We start from the raw sequence: 17,538 nt of genomic DNA, 5'->3' as shown, positions 1-17,538 counted from the left end.
TTGCAAGGCGGTGGGTGGGGCTAGGACGGACTTTGAAACGACACCAGCTGTGTTTGTGGACAAGAGGGCTGAGCTGGAGGGGTGTGGTTTACAGGTCGGTTGGTGGAGCTACGATGGGCCAGATAGTCTCGGCATCAGAAGTATTTGCACTGTCTGTAGACAAGAGAAGGAAAATGAGCAAGAGAGGTGTGCTATATAGAGCAGTGGGTGGGGCTAAGCCAGCCTTTAAAACGATACCAGCTGTGTTTATAAACGGGAGGACTAAGCAGGAAGGACCCGGGATGTCATGATTGACAGATTGCTATAGCAATGGGGCAGGGACTTCAGCCTACGCCACCAGTGCTATGGCAACCTGTCGGGAAGAGAGAAAGTCGCTCAGTGGCTTCAATGCACAGGCGCGAGATTGGAACCTGCCTGCTGGGTAGCCAGCTGCCGAAAATCAGCGAAATAAAGACAGGAGGACTTCAGATGCACAAGCTAACACAGAACCTGCTTGCTTCCGAGATCTGGTTAATGTGATGGGAATCACTTTGGGCGGGGGGCCCGTGGAACCCAGAATCCCTTGGAGAGGTTGGGAAAACATTGTTCCAGCTCCCCATGCATTATGTTAGGGGCACATGGTGACTGAGAAAATGATGGACGCTGAGAATGTGGTTTGGATTACTTAAAATGGATAACATATTTATTAACAATATCCCTCAAAAAATCTATGATCCATCCGTCTGATACAGTGGAATTAATGTAACATTGTAAGAGTTTTGTAGACTGTTGCCATGCCGTCTGCAATCCCTGATTAATCAAAGCATAGCTTGGATGGGGAGTCCATGGTTTACAATGTAGGAGACAGACCTTCTGCTATTGTGAGAAGGTGTCCTGTGTTTAGATTTATGATAATGTGTGTTGTCTTCTGAGCTAAAAGACAGCAAGTCTGCCTTGAAAGGTCATACCTCTTGAGTCACCTAGGCTAGGTAAATTACTAGTTAATTAGCTCATATTTCATTTGTTTCTGGTTACAGTTGTGTTGTTAGGATATGATCAGGAGGGGGGAACCTCCTCCTGAATTGTATATAAGACAGTATTCTTGTTCTAATAAACAGTTTCATGTTCAGTTTGTAACTAAGCTAGTCTCATCTGGTTCTTGGTTACAATATATGGCTGTAATATTTGATATCTGAGGATCCAGATTGGGGGAAGCAGTGAACTGACGGAAGCACTCAAGTGGAGTGCAACGGGATCCGTTACAGTTAGTGATAAACTTTTTTACTGAAACTAAAACTACAACACGTGACATGTTCTAAATCGGGGTCTCAAACTGGTGGCCCTCCAGCTGTTGCAGAACTACAAGTACCATCATACCTCTGCCTGATGGAGTCATGCTTGTTACTGTCAGCCTTGCAATGCCTCATCGGACTTGTAGTTTCGCAACAGCTGGCGGGCCGCCAGTTTGAGACCCCTGTTCTAAATGGTCATGCACATTTTTAGACCAATACAATTTCAAAACCACACCAACCAAAAAAGTTTTTGAGGGACTGGAACTCCGCTTTTAGGCTCCATGCACACTGAAGCTTATAAACGACCGTTTTTGGGAGTTTGGGCACTTTTTTTTAACAGCCCAAAAACTCGCCTCTGTTATCCTATGTGTCCATGGACGGTTTTTGATGTTTATCAGCAGGGGCGTTTATGGGCTGTTGTCTAAATGCCCGAGTTCAAGAGCAGTCCCGAAAGCGGCAGACGGCGATAAAAGCTGTTAAACGCGTTAAGTGTTAAGCCTCGTCAGGCTTTTCTCTGCCTCTTTTCAAAATCAATGGTTCCCTATGGGAGCCCATTGATTTGAATAGAAGTTGCACCAGAAGTCGGATCATGATGATCCGACTTGCAGTGCGACTTGTGTGCTGAGGATGAAGGGGAACTCCCGCCAAAATGAAAAAAAAAATTGGCGTGGGCTTCCTCCCCCCGACAATACCAGACCCTTTGGTCTGGTATGGGTTTTTAGGGGAACTCCCACACCAAAATAAAATGGCATGGGGTCCCCCAAAAATTCATACCAAGCTCTTATCTGAGCACGCAGCCTGGCACATCAGGATGGGGAGGGGGGCGTGAGTGAGTGCCCCCCGACCATACCAGGCCACATTTCCTCAACATGGGGGGTGGGGTGCTTTGGGGCAGGGGGGACCTTCGCCTCCCACCCCAAAGCACCTTGTCCCCATGTTGATGAGGACTAGGGCCTCTTCCAGACAACCCTGGCTGGTGGTTGTCTTAAGAAGGGTGCGCCCAGATTCTGGCCCCCCACCCTTTGTGAATGAGTATGGGGTACATTGTACCCCTATCCATTCATTTAAAAAATAGTGTCCAAAATTCACACAGTACACAGGTTTTTAAAGTATTTTATTAAGGTAGCTTTGGCGTCTCAATCAATAAATCACAATTTAAATCACTAGTAAAAAGGCTTGATTTAAATCAACTCAATTTAAATCATAGTTTTAAAGATCAACTATCCTCTCTGTCCCACAGCAGCTCCTCCTTTGACCTGCTGTTGACTCACTGGCAGTCCCATTCAATTCAATGAGACAGCTGGTGATGCGGCCATTGGAGGTTGTGATGTTTGTGCCTTTACCTGTATCTTTTACCAATAACACTCCATTCACACTTAAACAGCTCAGTTTTTGTAAGTTTAAGTGCAATGCATTATGGGCAGCCCTTCCATTTCAATGGGCTGCCCTATGGACTACAATCACACTGAAGTGTGGACACTTTTTTTTTTTTTTTTTTAATTGCATCAAATTGAGTGTTTGGCAATAATTAACTATGCATTGTGGTGTGATTTAGCATGTGCGTTGGTGCGTGCATTTTTGTGGTGCCACTAAGTATGAGTGGCAGCATAGCGCATCTGCCAGAACATAGTACTGTGGGAATGCGTGCAATATTACACACGTTCCCTTGTTGCATAAATGTGAATGGGGCCTAAGGACTTCTGCAGTTCCAAACATTACTCATGCACAGTAGAGTTAATAGAATAGTTGCATGTCATGTAATATCAAGTCATTTGGAAACATAAACAAGACACATCAGATTTTATCAGTAAAAATAGATGAGGTGTTTTGCTGAAGATTCTTTAGTATGGTATGCTGGAAAGAGAATGATTTGTGGGGGCAAAGCAGGGAATGTGACATTCACCAAAAATTCACTGCTGCTGAATCTTTGTGGTGCATGTATTTTAATTATGATGATTGATTCACCTGCTGTAAATATTTGGTGAATCTCACACAGGACAACATGATTGATCTAGGGCTGCAACTAATGATTATTTTCATAATCGATTAGTTGGCCGATTATTGTTTCGATTAATCGGTTAATAACCTTAAAAAAAAGTGTGGTGTAGAATTTAGTTAATATGGAAAGTTTAAAAAAAAGGCAATTTATTCTTAAATATCTCTATATGCAGTCGTAAATATAAATAACGAACTATATGGTTTTGGAACAAGATATCTAATCCACTCTGAGAATAGCAGATAGAAGATATATATATATTAGAGGAGAAATATACTGTATATACTATTAGAAGAGATATACTGTATATACTATTAGAAGAGATATACTGTATATACTATTAGAAGAGATATACTGTATATACTATTAGAAGAGATATACTGTATATACTATTATAGGCTATATACGCTATATACTATTAGAGGAGAGATATACTGCATATACTATTAGAGGAGATGTACTGTATATACCATTAGAGAGGAGATGTACTGTATATACCATTAGAGAGATGTACTGTATATACCATTAGAGAGATATACTATATATACCATTAGAGGAGAGATATACTGTATATACTATTAAAGGGTCAATCTGGTAAATATCATCAGACTCATTAACTTTAACCCCATTTTGTTACTGGCCGATTAATCGATTATGAAAATAGTAATCGATTAATTTCATAATCGATTAGTTGTCGATTAATTGATTAGTTGTTTCAGCCCTAGATTGATCCCTTTTTAAAAGTATTTTAATGGTGTATTAAACTCACTTTTTCATCTTTTACCTACAGGTAAATCTTACCTGTGGATACTGTGAATATCTTCTAAACTTGTACTGTTTAGAAGATATTCAGAATGCATGCAGCCGGTGATCTCACCGGCGCATGTGCTCCGAAGCTCTGGCGTACCGTAAACAGTAGCTCCCGCGTGCATGCATGGAGTGACATCAGCGCACCCTGGCCACTCATGTAGCCGGAGGCCACGAACCCGGAAAGAAGACCGGGTGAAGATGGAAGCCCTCTCAGCGGTGACAGTACAACGCTGAAGGGCCTTGTTTTAAGGCAAGTCTCTCATGTGCTAGTATGTGATGAACATTACTAGTAAAAAAAAAAAAATATTAATAAAAATGCCATAAAACTATCCCCTATTTTGTAAACACTATAACTTTTGTGCAAACCAATCAATAAACGCTTATTGCGATTTATTTATTTATTGACCAAGAATATTTATAATACGTATCGGCCTAAACTGAGGAAAACATTTTTTTTTTTTTTATAAATTTTTGGGGGATATTTATTATAGCAAAATGTAAAAAAAAAAAAAAAAAAAAAAAAGATTTTTTTTTGTCAAAATTGTTGCTCTATTTTTGTTTATAGCACAAAATGTAAAAACTGCAGGGGTGATCAAATACCACCAAAAGAAAGCTCTCTTTCTGGGAAAAAAAGGATGTCAATTTTGTTTGGGAGCCACGTTGCACGACCGCGCAATTTTCAGTTAAAGCAATGTAGTGGCGAATTGCAAAAAGTGCTCTGGTCAGGAAGGAGGGAAATTCTTCCGGGGCTGAAGTGGTTAACTTGTGAACTTGGTTATTAATAATAGAACACCTGTGAGCACAGTGGAGTTGTCAAAAATGTAAGGGTTTTATCAGTTTTTTTTTTTCTTCATAATAAATTGTTGCCATTTCCATTCGTAACGTGACAGAATATAACATTTTCTTTCCTCGCAACCGTAACGGTGAACGCCCCGGAATTCACATCTCCTGCTCCTGTAATGTGTTGTGTTTGATATAAAATATGATTTTCTTTATTATAATGCTGGAACAGCATTCAGACACAGAACTTCTCAAACAAATGCTGTTGGATACAATGGGAAAGTAGATACCATTGTTGTATTCAATTAACAGTTTGAATTGGCTATAGTCTCTATAGCTACAGTTAACAGGTAAGAGAGGTTCTCTCAAACTGAAAGAATGACTGTTAGTCTGGTGTTATAGAAAACAACCTGAGCTATATAAAGGTTGCCAGGCATAAGCTGGGAGTGACTTCATCATGCATTAGAAACAAGGACAGTCTGTAAAACCAGGAGACCTCATCATGCTTTAACACCAGAAGCCACTCATCATGCAAGAAGGTGCCTGATCTCCAGAAGAATCGTCAATGGAGATCACGGACATACAGTTACCAGAGTTCAGTAACTTTTAAGTGTATTTCTATTGTTATACACCATAAGCTGTTTATTTCCTAGGCTTTTTGCTTGCTATAGATATCTGTCAGTCTTGTACTGTATTCCTAATATTGTAAAAGTTTTGTATGTACAGCATTTTTGTATAGTAAAAGCACATATACACAATGCAGAGGTCTCGGCTTTCTTGCTTATACCACAAAGTAACCTTGCAAGATAGATGCAAGCAAAACATGTAATTAGTCTACATCTTTTCCTAGAAGGCTGCATATATCTTCAATAATAAGTTCATTTTTGTCATCACTGTCCTTACATTTATTGCAGATGCCTTTCATCTTTGGAGATGTAATCCTCATCATAAGTGTTAAACTTTTGCAGGGCTGTTAGAGATTTAGCATTTCCCTAAATAAAATAGGGACATTTCTGATCTAATTATAAATTGGATTATAAATTATATATTTGAATATGACTTTCTTTCAAGAATTCTGTGAAATTGCCTTTCTTGAGATTTATAGAACAAAGGTAGGTAAGATTCTGCACTTGTCAGCTTATCAAACCAAAAAAACAATAATTCAATTTATTGCAGTTTATCAATTCTTAAATGTGTTTTGAAATGAAAACTACTGCAGCCACCACATCTAAGAACTGTTATAGAGAGAAGAAAGAGTTTCGGGTGGTATTTTGGGGTTTTCATTTCAGCTCCCCCCCCCCCCCATGTGTTCCTCCAGTTCCCCCCATCCTGGATCTGTCAGAATGGAGAGTGGAGAAAGGGGCTGGTAAATATGTAATTTCCCAGCCCCTTCATTTTCTGAATGCATGGTCAGTGATCACTGACTGTCCATTCATAACTGAGCATCGTAATCTGTTTACGATGTCTCAGTCCATTCCTTTTCAGTGCAGCTGAGGCTGCAAAGAAAGGGACTGGGCAATCATTGTCCTTAGTACCTTTCTCTGTCTCAAGGGAGAGATGTCAGGGGTCTGTTTAGACCCCAGATATCCTACCAAGCCCACCCCCCCCTCCCCAAACAGGGCTGATAAAAGAAAAAAATAATAATTAAAAACAACTTGTAAATGGGAAAAATTGTAAAAAAAATAAAATAAAAAAACACTGACACCGTTCACTCCCCCCCCCCCCAAAAAAAAGGAAAGCATTGTAAGAATAATACAAAATATATACATTTTAAAAAGTAATTAAAAATAAATAGTAAAATTGTAAAAAAATTTCAACAAAAAACAACTGACACTGTCAAAAGAAAAAAGTTAAAGAAAAAATGTTGCCGCTCCAGACAAAGGCTCCTTGAAGTACACGCCCTAGCAAGGTTCACAGGTGCAGGCTCTGCAATAGATCAAGAAGCAAAGAAGAGTCCAGTACGGCCACACACTGATACAACACCTTTATTGAAAAAAAGTTTTTAAAATACAAATTCAATCCATATGGTACAGAGGCAGAGCTGGATAGCTAAGAAATACGCTGAGAAATGCAATGCGTTAGCTATTCAACTCTGCCTCTGTACCACATGGACTCAATTTGAATTTTAAAAACTTTTTTCCATAAAGGTGTTGTATCAGTGTGCGGCCGTCCAGGACTCCTCTTTACTTACTGACACTGTCACATGACATTAACCACTTCCCAACCAGCGCACGACGATGTACGTCGACAGAATGGCACGGGCAGGCATATTGGCGTACAGGTACGTCCAATATTCGATGCCGCCCTGCCATCGGGAGCGCGCCGGCGCGCTCCCGCGCTGGTCGGGACCCCCGTGAGTCCGGTCGCGGGACCCGCGGACTCGATTGCTGCGGGCATCCCCGCGATCGTCTCACGGAGCGGCCGAATAGAGCAAATGCTGTGTAAACAACATTTGTCTATTCTGCCTAGCAACTAGTGACGCTGATCTCTGCTCCATGTGATTGGAGCAGAGATCAGTGTACACTAAATGAAAGCCCAACCCCCCCACAGTTAGTAACACTCCCCTAGGAACACTTAACCCCTACACTGCCACCCACTGGTTAACCCTTTCACTGCCAGTGTCATTTACACAGGAATCACTGCATTTATATAGCAGTGATTACTGTATAAATGACAATGGTCCCAAAAATGTGTCAAAAATGTCCGATGGGTCCCCCACAATGTCGCAGTCACAATAAAAATCGCTGATCGCCGCCATTACTAGTAAAAAAAAAAAAGAATAAAAAATTATTAATAAAAATGCTATAAAACTATCCCTATTTTGTAAACGCTATAACTTTTGCGCAAACCAATCAATAATCGCTTATTGCGATTTTTTTTACCAAAAATATATAGAAGAATACGTATCGGCCTAAACTGAGGAAAAAAAATGTTTTTTTATATATTTTTGGGGGATATTTATTATAACAAAAAGTAAAAAATAATGCGTTTTTTTCAAAATTGTCGCTCTATTTTTGTTTATAGCGCAAAAAATAAAAACTGCAGGGGTGATCAAATACCACCAAAAGAAAGCTCTATTTGTGGGAAAAAAAGGACGTCAATTTTGTTTGGGAGCCATGTCGCACGACCGCGCAATTGATAGTTAAAGCGACGCAGTGCCGAATCGCAAAAAGTGGTCTGGTCTTTGACCAGCAAATTGGTCCGGTCTGAAAGTGGTTAAAAAAAGTATTGATACTTATACTCGGTCTTAACAAAGTGGTAGTAATAAGTGCACTTTGGCCTAATCCAGTCTTCATACATCAGCTCAGTGTTGGCGGCATGGATTGGTCCTTATGAGGTAGCACAAAAGTTTGATCCTGAATGTATTACAGGAGTGACATGTCAGAGGTGCATAGAGGACCTCTTGGATATTGTAATATACAGTAAATGAGTTTTTACAAGCTCCTTGTAATGTGATGATCACTAATAAAAGAGAAGTATGGATTTGGCTTTTTTTTGGATATTCATACTTACCTGGATGGATGGAGCATCCGATGCTGCAGCTGTCCCCCCGCCATCTCTACACTGATAACCGAGCCACCGAACACTGCCGATGGCTCGGTTTTTGCTTCTACTCTGCTCCTCAACACTCATTGGAGCGCTGAGCTGTGAAGATGTGGGGGGGGGGACCATCGGCAGCTGGAAGATCCAGACTTTGGAAAGTTGGGATGACGCGATGCCTCGACTGATTCCAGTGATGTCAGTGGAGAGCGTACTTCAGACCGCTCTCCGCTGAAAATGGGTCACAGGAGTACAAAGCGGATTGCACTCCTGTCACCAATAGGAGAAGCCCAGCCTATAAAGGTCAGGCTGGACTTCTCCTTTTTAAGTTGTAAATTCGAGTTGTTGAAAACCAAGAAAAAAACTATTCAATGTTAGCTATGCATTCAGTATTGGAATATTATATTTTTATGATTTTATAAACTAGTGCATATGAAAGAGATACATTTTGCCTGCAGCTTCCATAATAAGCTTCTATTTTGTATTCTACATGTAAAAATAAATGACAGCTGAAATCTGATTGCTCTGGGCAACATACATTCCTTTGCCTTTTGTGTTTATTTTTCTGCTAATGCTGTTAACTGCAAATGACTTGTGCTTATTACAGTTAGGGCTGTGCTATGTTCATATTTTATGTGGTATATTCATATTTAATGTAGTTGCATATTCCTAAACACAGAATGATTTGTTGCTTTGCAAATTATCATTCAATGCTGTTAAACTATAATAAAATCCTCATTGTTTTTTTAGTTCAACAAGATGAGCACACTAAAATGAACATTCTCCAGTAAACAATTTGTTAAAATTCTTACCTTAGCATTTGCAGTTTACAACATTCAATACTGCTGGCTCACGCTCTCTAAGTTCTGCTTCTCTGAACTTCCAGGCTTCACAGGGGTGGGTAGTGCAATCCTGATTGAGCCTGTTAGCTTGGAGAAAGGAGGAGCAGGGGAGTGCCTTGCTGTCCTAGGCTATGGCGCAAATAATCTACAGGGATTGGTGTGTGAGAACATACAATAAATTGGAGTGCTGCCCACAGCACTTCAGACAAGGGGGCGGAGAAGGGCTTTGCATTTTTCAATTTAAATAAATTGAAATGCATCAAATGCAAAAAATTTCATGCTGCAAGTTATTGTGTGTGGTCACCCATTTGCAATACTCACTTCAATGCAATTTGTCTGAAATGTCAACCTGCATTATAAGTCCCATCAACATGCATCTATACTTTGATGCGTTGTAGGCATACATTGATTTAAGTCTTAATGCAAGCATTCTGATGCATATCTATTAATTTCAAAAGAAATTTCCTCAAGCAAAGATGTTAAATCAATCAATATAAACTATATGAAATGTCAAAACTGATTGTTTCAGAAAAGTATTGATTGAAAATTGTATTTCGTTTCAAATGTATTAACATCTTGAATAATCAAGTAGATGAATCAGTCATGTCTGCTAAACACTACTAGTGTAGTACTCAGAACACCATGACTATAAATAGGCACAAAATGGCTTGCATTTATCAAAAATAACACAGTAATATGGTGAAAATGTGACATAATTGTCTCATCACATCAAAATAGAGTACATTGTTCCCCGCATTCCTGTATGAGACAAAGAAGCAATGTGCAGCAATACTCAGATATAGTGTCCTGAGAGCTGTACAATGACGGAGGAAAGAATTCTGAAAGTCTTCAGAGTCCATCGTAGAACCTTGAAACAAGGCCAGCACACTGATTACCTTTCCATATTTCCCAGTGAATCCCCCTGCTGGAGAGGCAGTCATTTTGGGAAAGGAGCATGGAGGGGGCTGCAACACCCCAATTCACACACACACACACACACACACACACTCACACTCACACTCACACTCACACTCACTCACACACTCACTCACATGCACTCACTTCAACCTACACATCCATTGGGTGGGGAAGGAGATGCCTTTCAGTCATAGCTCTCATATCATTTGATTTGGGGGCACTTCTTTGAATTTGAATGATGCATCACAACAACCACAAGAAAATTATTCTGTGTAAATTGTTAGCATAACCTAACATCACATCAGCTTGGGTTGCACAGACACAAATTAGCATAATACGAACATCGTCACAGGTTTGCCATTGTTAGTTTTGAATGACCTTGCACTCGATTATGTTAGCTTTTCACTCAAAGCAAGTAAATGACATAAACATCAGGTCATCTCCATTCTGAGCTTTTAGGGTTGAAAATGTGTTTATTATCATTTTCACATATATCACAGTGAACAACATAAGAAGTTATTATAATATTATTATTATTATTATACACGATTTATATAGCACCAACAGTTTACGCAGCGCTTTACAATGTATAAGGGAGACAACACAATTACAGTACAATACAAAAGGTACAGGAGGGTCCTGCACGTAGAGCTTACATTCTAAAGGGAGGGGGTGGTGGTAAAAAGGGTAATAGCTGCAGAGAATAATTTGATGGGGGGTGGCTCAGGGACAGTTAGGTGGGTGTGGGATAGGCTTCCCCAAATAAATTCGTTTTCAGGGATCTCCTAAAGGTGGACAGACTGGGGCAGGGAGTTCCAGAGGATGGGAGAGGCTCTGGAGAAATCTTAGAGGCTAGCATGAGAGGAAGTAACAAGGGAGCTAGAAAGCAGGAGATCCTGGGAGGAGTGGAGGGGACGATTTGGGCAATATCTGCACATGAGGTTGGTGATGTAGATGGGAGCGATGTTGAGGATGGCTTTGTATGTCATGGTTAGCATTTTGAATTTTACTCGGTGGGGTAGGGGAAGCCAGTGAAGGGATTGGCAGAGAGGGACGGCAGTCATGGAACGATTAGTGAGGTGTATTAGTCTAGCAGCAGCATTCATAATAGACTGAAGGGGGATAGCCTGCTTAAGGGTAGGCCATTAAGGAGAGAGTTGCAGTAGTCAAGGTGGGAAATAATCAAAGAGTAAATGAGTTGCTTTGTGGTGTCATTCGCCAGGAAGGGTCGAATACTGGAGATGCTGCGGAGGTGAAGGCGGCAGAATTTAGCCAGTGATTGGATATGGGGGCTGAAGGAGAGGTCAGAGTCAAGGATTACACCCAGGACTCTGGCATGTGTGGAGGGACCAATGGCTGTGTTGTTTATATTAATGGTGAAGTCACGGGGGGGGATCGTGAAGGAGGAAATATAACAAGCTCAGTTTTAGAAAGATTGAGTTTGAGGAAGTGGTGTGACATCCATACTGATTGATGTCATTTAGTAAGTTGGAGATCTGTGAGGAGATTGAGGGAGTGAATTGAGGAGTAGAGAGATAGATCTGGTTGTCGGTGGCATTGGAAACAATAGGAGGTTATCAACTGGCCCAGGGAAGATGTATAGAGCGAGAATAGGAGGGACCCAAGGACAGAACCTTGGGGTACCCCAACAGAAAGAGAAGGGGAGCGGAGGAGATGGAGTTGTGAGTAACACTGAAAGTGCGCTGAGATAGGTAGGAGGACAACCAGGATAAAGCAGAACCGTGGAGGCCAAGGAAGCGTAATTTTCTGAGGAGGAGCAGGTGGCCAACTGTGTCAAAGGCAGCAGAGAGGTCTAAAAGTATGAGTATGGAGTAGTGCCCATTGGTTTTAGCAGTTAGTAGGTCATAGGTGAGTTTTAGTAGGGCAGTTTCAGTAGAATGTTGTGGGCGGAAGCCAGACTGTAGGGGGTCGAGAAGGTTGTTGCCCATGAGGTAGCGACTCATTTGGTCATGGACAAGGCGTTCGATGAGCTTGGAGGCAAACGGGAGCAGGGAGATGGGTCTTAAGTTGTTCAAACAGGTGGGGTCTAGTGAGGGTTTTTTTTGAGTAGGGGGGTAACCAGTGCATGTTTGAGCAGAGAAGGTAAGGTGCCGGAGGAGAGGGAGAGGTTGAAGAATATATGTGTGTGTATATATATAAGTATAAAGTAGTTACAATGTTGTGATGGTTGCAACTAAACATAGGTAATGAGTCAGCCCAATGCCATTCTGAAATTTTCATCCAGAACCACAGATTTGAAATTCCACCAATTCCTTCATCTATAGCCCTGGAGAAATGTGCATCCTTTAACCCTTGATACACATTGGCTATGTATTTGAAGGTTCGTTTACCAACATACACACATTTTGTCCTTTTACTGAATTCAAGTTTCAAGACCTTTTATTATCCACAGTGCTCCATACCTACCTTGACAACATGACCATTGAGCCCCTTGCACATGGATGGTTTGAAGCTTAAAATATGCTGGGGAGATCCACAAGTACACAGTAGTTCACTTTTGTGGCAGGCTGTACGTGCCACCTGTGGCTCCCCAGGCATCGAAAAACACTTGGATTGATATAATATATTTTTCCTTTCTTTTGGTTAAGCTGGATGGACTTGTCTTTTTTTTAAACCATACTATGTAACTATGCAGCATCTATGTCAATGATTAGCCACAAGGATGCAACGCCAAAACAATGCCAGATGTCTTTATCTGTGTACTTGTTTTGGATTAATGCCACAGAGTACCAAAACCAGAGGGTCAACTTGACAGCCTGGCAACTAGCATTTTCACAATGAGACGCTACCAATGTGAGCCTATGTTTTTCTAGGAAAATATGCATTTAATGAAATCTTGTCCATGCTTTATATTTAGTTCTCCTTCTAAAGTAAGCAAAACATGTAGGGAAGAAAAGGAGGCATTGTGAGCATGTGAGATGTTAAATCTTGTTACGACATACATCTAATACATTTCTGGAAGTATTCCTATAGGAGATCAGTGTCATAATCAGGCTAATCATTCTGTTTCTATGTTGGGGATAACAGCCTTGCTCTGGTATCTACTTCCTAGCTATCAGAGATGTTCCAGCTCAATGCTATATAAATACAGCAAAGTTTAACCTTCTAAATTTTGCTCAAATTATGGTCTTGCTGCAGGAGATAAAAATATGAAGGATGTTAGCAGTAGTTAATTAACAGCATTAATGGTTTTTATTTTAATACAGGGTAGGCTCTTAAAAAAAAGAAAAACAGTGATGTTAAAGGAAAGACACTGCCAGAACAAAAAGACCAGTGAATGAGAAACTAAATTAAAGGTAGATTTTTTTTATTCTTGTTTTGAAAAATGAACTCAGATGGGTTTCTTTTGATTCTAGGACACCACTTTATTTCCAAGCAATGGGCTGTGAGTATAAACAGATCTAAAATACCAATATTATATAGAAAAGAAAAACCACCAACACACACCTAACACTGGCTCTGCCCAAGGCGTCTCCCCCTTCATGAGACACCAACTTAGTAACTGGTCAGCACCCACCATCTGTCTGATAGCTTTTTGGGTTAAACAACAGATTTACAGATTTTCTGTTTAACCACTTTCAGACCGGACCATTTTGTTGGCTTAAGACCAGACCACTTTTTGCGATTCGGCACTGTGTCGCTTTAAATGACAATTGCGCGGTCGCGCAACGTGGCTCTCAAACAAAATTGACGTCCTTTTTTTCCCACAAATAGAGCTTTCTTTTGGTGGTATTTGATCACCTCTGTGTTTTTTATTTTTTGCACTATAAACAAAAATAAAGAGACAATTTTGAAAAAAAAAACGCATTATTTTTTACTTTTTGTTATAATATCCCCCAAAAATATATAAAAAACATTTTTCCCCTCAGTTTAGGCCGATATTTATTTTTTGACATATTTTTGGTAAAAAAAAAACGCAATAAGCAATTATTGATTGGTTTGCGCAAAAGTTATAGCTTTTACAAAATAGGGGATAGTTTTATGGCATTTTTATTAATATTTTTTTTTTTTTACTAGTAATGGTGGTGATCAGCGATTTTTATTGTAACTGTGACATTATGGCGGACACATCGGACATTTTTGACACATTTTTTGGACCATTGTCATTTATACAGCAATCAGTGCTATACAAATGTATTGATTCCTGTGTAAATGACACTGGCAGTGAAGGGGTTAACCAGGGGGTGGCAGTGTAGGGGTTAAGTGTTCCTAGGGGTGTGTTACTAACTGTGGGGGGCTGGGCTTTTTGTTAGTGAACACTGATCTCTGCTCCAATCACATGGAGCAGAGATCAGTGTCACTTGTTGCTAGGCAGAACGGGAGATGCTGTTTACAACGGCATCTTCCTGTTCAGCCTCTCCGTGAGACGATCGCGGGTATCCCCGCAGCACGCGAGCGCGCCGCCGGCGGTGTGCACGTGATGGCAAGGCGGCATTTAGAAATGGACGTACCTGTACGCCAATATGCCTGCCCGTGCCATTCTGCCGACCTACATCATTGTGCGCTGGTCGGTAACTGGTTAATTGATAGAACATGTGTTCCATTCATAATTCCTTTCTTTTTATTTTGCTTTGTGATTCCATCTTTCAAGTCGTCATTTGCCAATTATAATGGCTCCTATGTAGATTCTTGCTTCATAATGGCATCTTTCTCTCTCGTGCCAAAGTAAAAAAAAAAAGATGACATGTTTTCTAACCACACTCTCTCCATAACGTAAAAACAGTTTTGGCTTTAGATACTTTAAACATAGCATTACATTTACACCTTAGCTTGTATGGCAGGCCCATCTATTATAATTAGATTAACCACTGCAGCCCTGGATGATTTACCCCCTTAATGACCAGACCATTTTTTGCGATACGGCACAGCGTTGATTTAACTGACAATTGTGCGGTTGTACGACGCTGTACTCAAATAAAATTGATGTCCTTTTTTTCCCACAAATAGAGCTTTCTTTTGGTGGTATTTAATCACCCCAGTGGTTTTTATTTTTTGCGATATAAACAAAAAAATATAGAAAATTTTGAAAAAAAGACTGAATTTCTTTATCAGTTTAGGCTGATTATATATTCTACATATTTTGGCAAAAAAATCGCAATAAGCGTATATTGATTGGTTTGCACAAAAGTTATAGCGTCTACAAAATAGGGATTAGACTTATGGCATTTATTATAAATATAAATATTTTTTATTTTTTACTAGTAATGGCATCGATGTTTAGCGGGACTGCAACATTGCGGCGGACAGATTGAAAACTTTTTTTGGGACCATCGATTACAGTGATCAGAGCTAAAAATAGCCACTGATTACTGTATAAATGTCACTGACAGGGAAGGAGGGGCCGATCAAGGGGTTAAATGTGTTCCCTCATGAGTGTTTCTAACTATGGGGGCAGGGGACTGACTGGAGGCGGAGACATATCGCTGTTTATAAATACTAGGAACAGCAGATTTGTCTCTCCTCCCATGTCAGAACGGGAATTTGTGTGTTTACATACACAGATACTTGTTCTGGCTCTCCTGCCCATGATCGTGGGTGGCCAGTGGACATCGTCCCCAACCCTGCAATGGGGGAGCCTGCTATGGTTCTTAAAGGCGCCGACGTACAGGTATGGCAATTCACGGGAAGGAGCCAACTTGCCGTCATAAATGTGTGTGAGCTAGTCGGCAAGTGGTTAAAATCTAGCAGTAAAAGTAGTGCTGAACTTTGTATACCACATCCTGTCTCATGTACATTACTATTGGTAATTGAACTAGCCCATCATAATGATGGGCCACTAGGTATCTTATCATAGAAGCTTTCCCATTCCCTTCCGATCAGGAAGTGTTGGCGCTTTGCCCAATCAGAGTGGCCTGAGATTTGGACGGCGTGCTACAGATGTACAGGCAGCTCTAGGTACTGGTGTTTCAGGCCTTTAAGTGCCCCCTTCACATCATGTGTTTGTGGTAACATTTGGCAACACAAATTAAATAAGCTGATGCAAAGCGAGGACATTTTATTTGCGTTTAAAGAAAGGGAGAACAGGAAAAAATGGTCGACTTGATGAAGACTACATTGACCATATGTGGTTCAAATGTACACAGAAAGCTGGAGCCCCCAACAGAACTTTCCCTTATGTTTCTGGTTACTTCATCAGTAGACATTCAGCATATCTGAACTAGAAAATTGTCTCAACAATATTACACATTTATGGAACGTGAGAAAATTAAACCTTACATATTTGTGCAAATATACCCATACAACCTAACTGTACAATTGCAAAAGAATTGGCAATAAAGTAAGATCTACTGGTGAAGTCATCCTAAACATAAGGGAAAATTATTTTGGGGCTCCAGCTTTATGTTTTTCATTTCAGCCACAGATGGTTAATGCAGCCGTCATGCAGCAAAGCATTTTTCTCTGTTCTTCCTTTCTTTTAAGAAGCAAATGAAGCCTCAGTAAGGCAGAACTAAGCAAGAGTCCCAGGGGTCAATGTATTCACAGACAAGAAAACCGATCCCTAGACAAAGAACTTCCGTTTACAGCCAAGGAAGAAAATGGACAAAACTAAGGCCAGTCTTTCTGTAACAAGCCCTGCATGATGTAACCCTGATCTGGCTTTAATGTATTTGTACCACAAATGTATTCAGCAAACAGTTACACAGAATTTTGTCACTATAAATGACTTGGGAGGGACTGTTGTGCATTACATTATGTTGACTTTTATACTAATGACCCAGTGTAGACGACAGTCTTTAGCTGTATGTTCATAGAAGGAAACCAATCTGAATACAGGGGAAATGTATTTCCTCCAAGTAGAGTATTTCTTTCTTTCATACATTACACAACAATACGAATAAGGCCATGTTGAACGTTTTTAAAGTCCAACTCCAGACAAACCATGCAATGTACATCTATTACTTTACTCGGTCCTGATTCCAAACACCTCTTCCTAGGCCGTGGGTGCTCGACCTGTGGCCCCCCGGCTATTGTGGAGCAACAAGTCACATGAGGCATTGCAAGGCTTACGGTTACAAGCATGGCTCCCAAAGGCAGAGGCATGATGGAACTGTTTTCACAACAGCTGTAGGACCACAGGTTGAGCCCTCATGTCCTGCAGTGTAATGGATCACAGTCACAACTTTCTCTGAGCCAAGCTAATTTCCTTCACCAATGACCAGGGATTTTACCCTGCTTGTTTTTTGGGGCACTGGTCCCCTCATTGCACCTGTAAGTTATACTGCCTATGAGAGAGGACCTGGCAGTTGGAAGTGACACCTCTACCAATAGAGGGTGTTCACATCATGCAGGTGAGAAGGGGTTTGCTAATATCTTGGAGTTGAGCTTTAAGCAGCTCAAAGGTTACATACCATAATAAATT

At 40.6% G+C, this 17,538-nt stretch overlaps 1 protein-coding gene across 3 annotated transcripts in view; it reads left to right on the top strand.

Moving 5' to 3' along the window:
* The window catches only part of SNN (stannin), a 44,181-nt gene that overhangs the window by 14,648 nt on the left and 11,995 nt on the right, over window positions 1-17,538 (top strand). Inside the window, exons 2-3 of one of the 3 annotated variants that reach the window (XM_077448981.1) lie at window positions 13,385-13,474; window positions 13,535-13,563. The exons of 1 other annotated variant lie outside the window; for it this stretch is intronic. The gene's annotated coding sequence lies outside the window, so the exon portion shown is untranslated. The remainder of the gene's footprint in view (window positions 1-13,384; window positions 13,475-13,534; window positions 13,564-17,538) is intronic. One more of the 3 variants, XM_077448980.1, reaches the window with a different exon arrangement.

Source organism: Lithobates pipiens, unplaced genomic scaffold (genome assembly GCF_037356315.1).
Source record: "Lithobates pipiens isolate NorthernLeopardFrog02 unplaced genomic scaffold, aLitPip1_a1.2 Scaffold_22, whole genome shotgun sequence".
NCBI lineage: Eukaryota > Metazoa > Chordata > Amphibia > Anura > Ranidae > Lithobates > Lithobates pipiens.
This window is presented reverse-complemented; position numbering and strand designations above follow the sequence as displayed.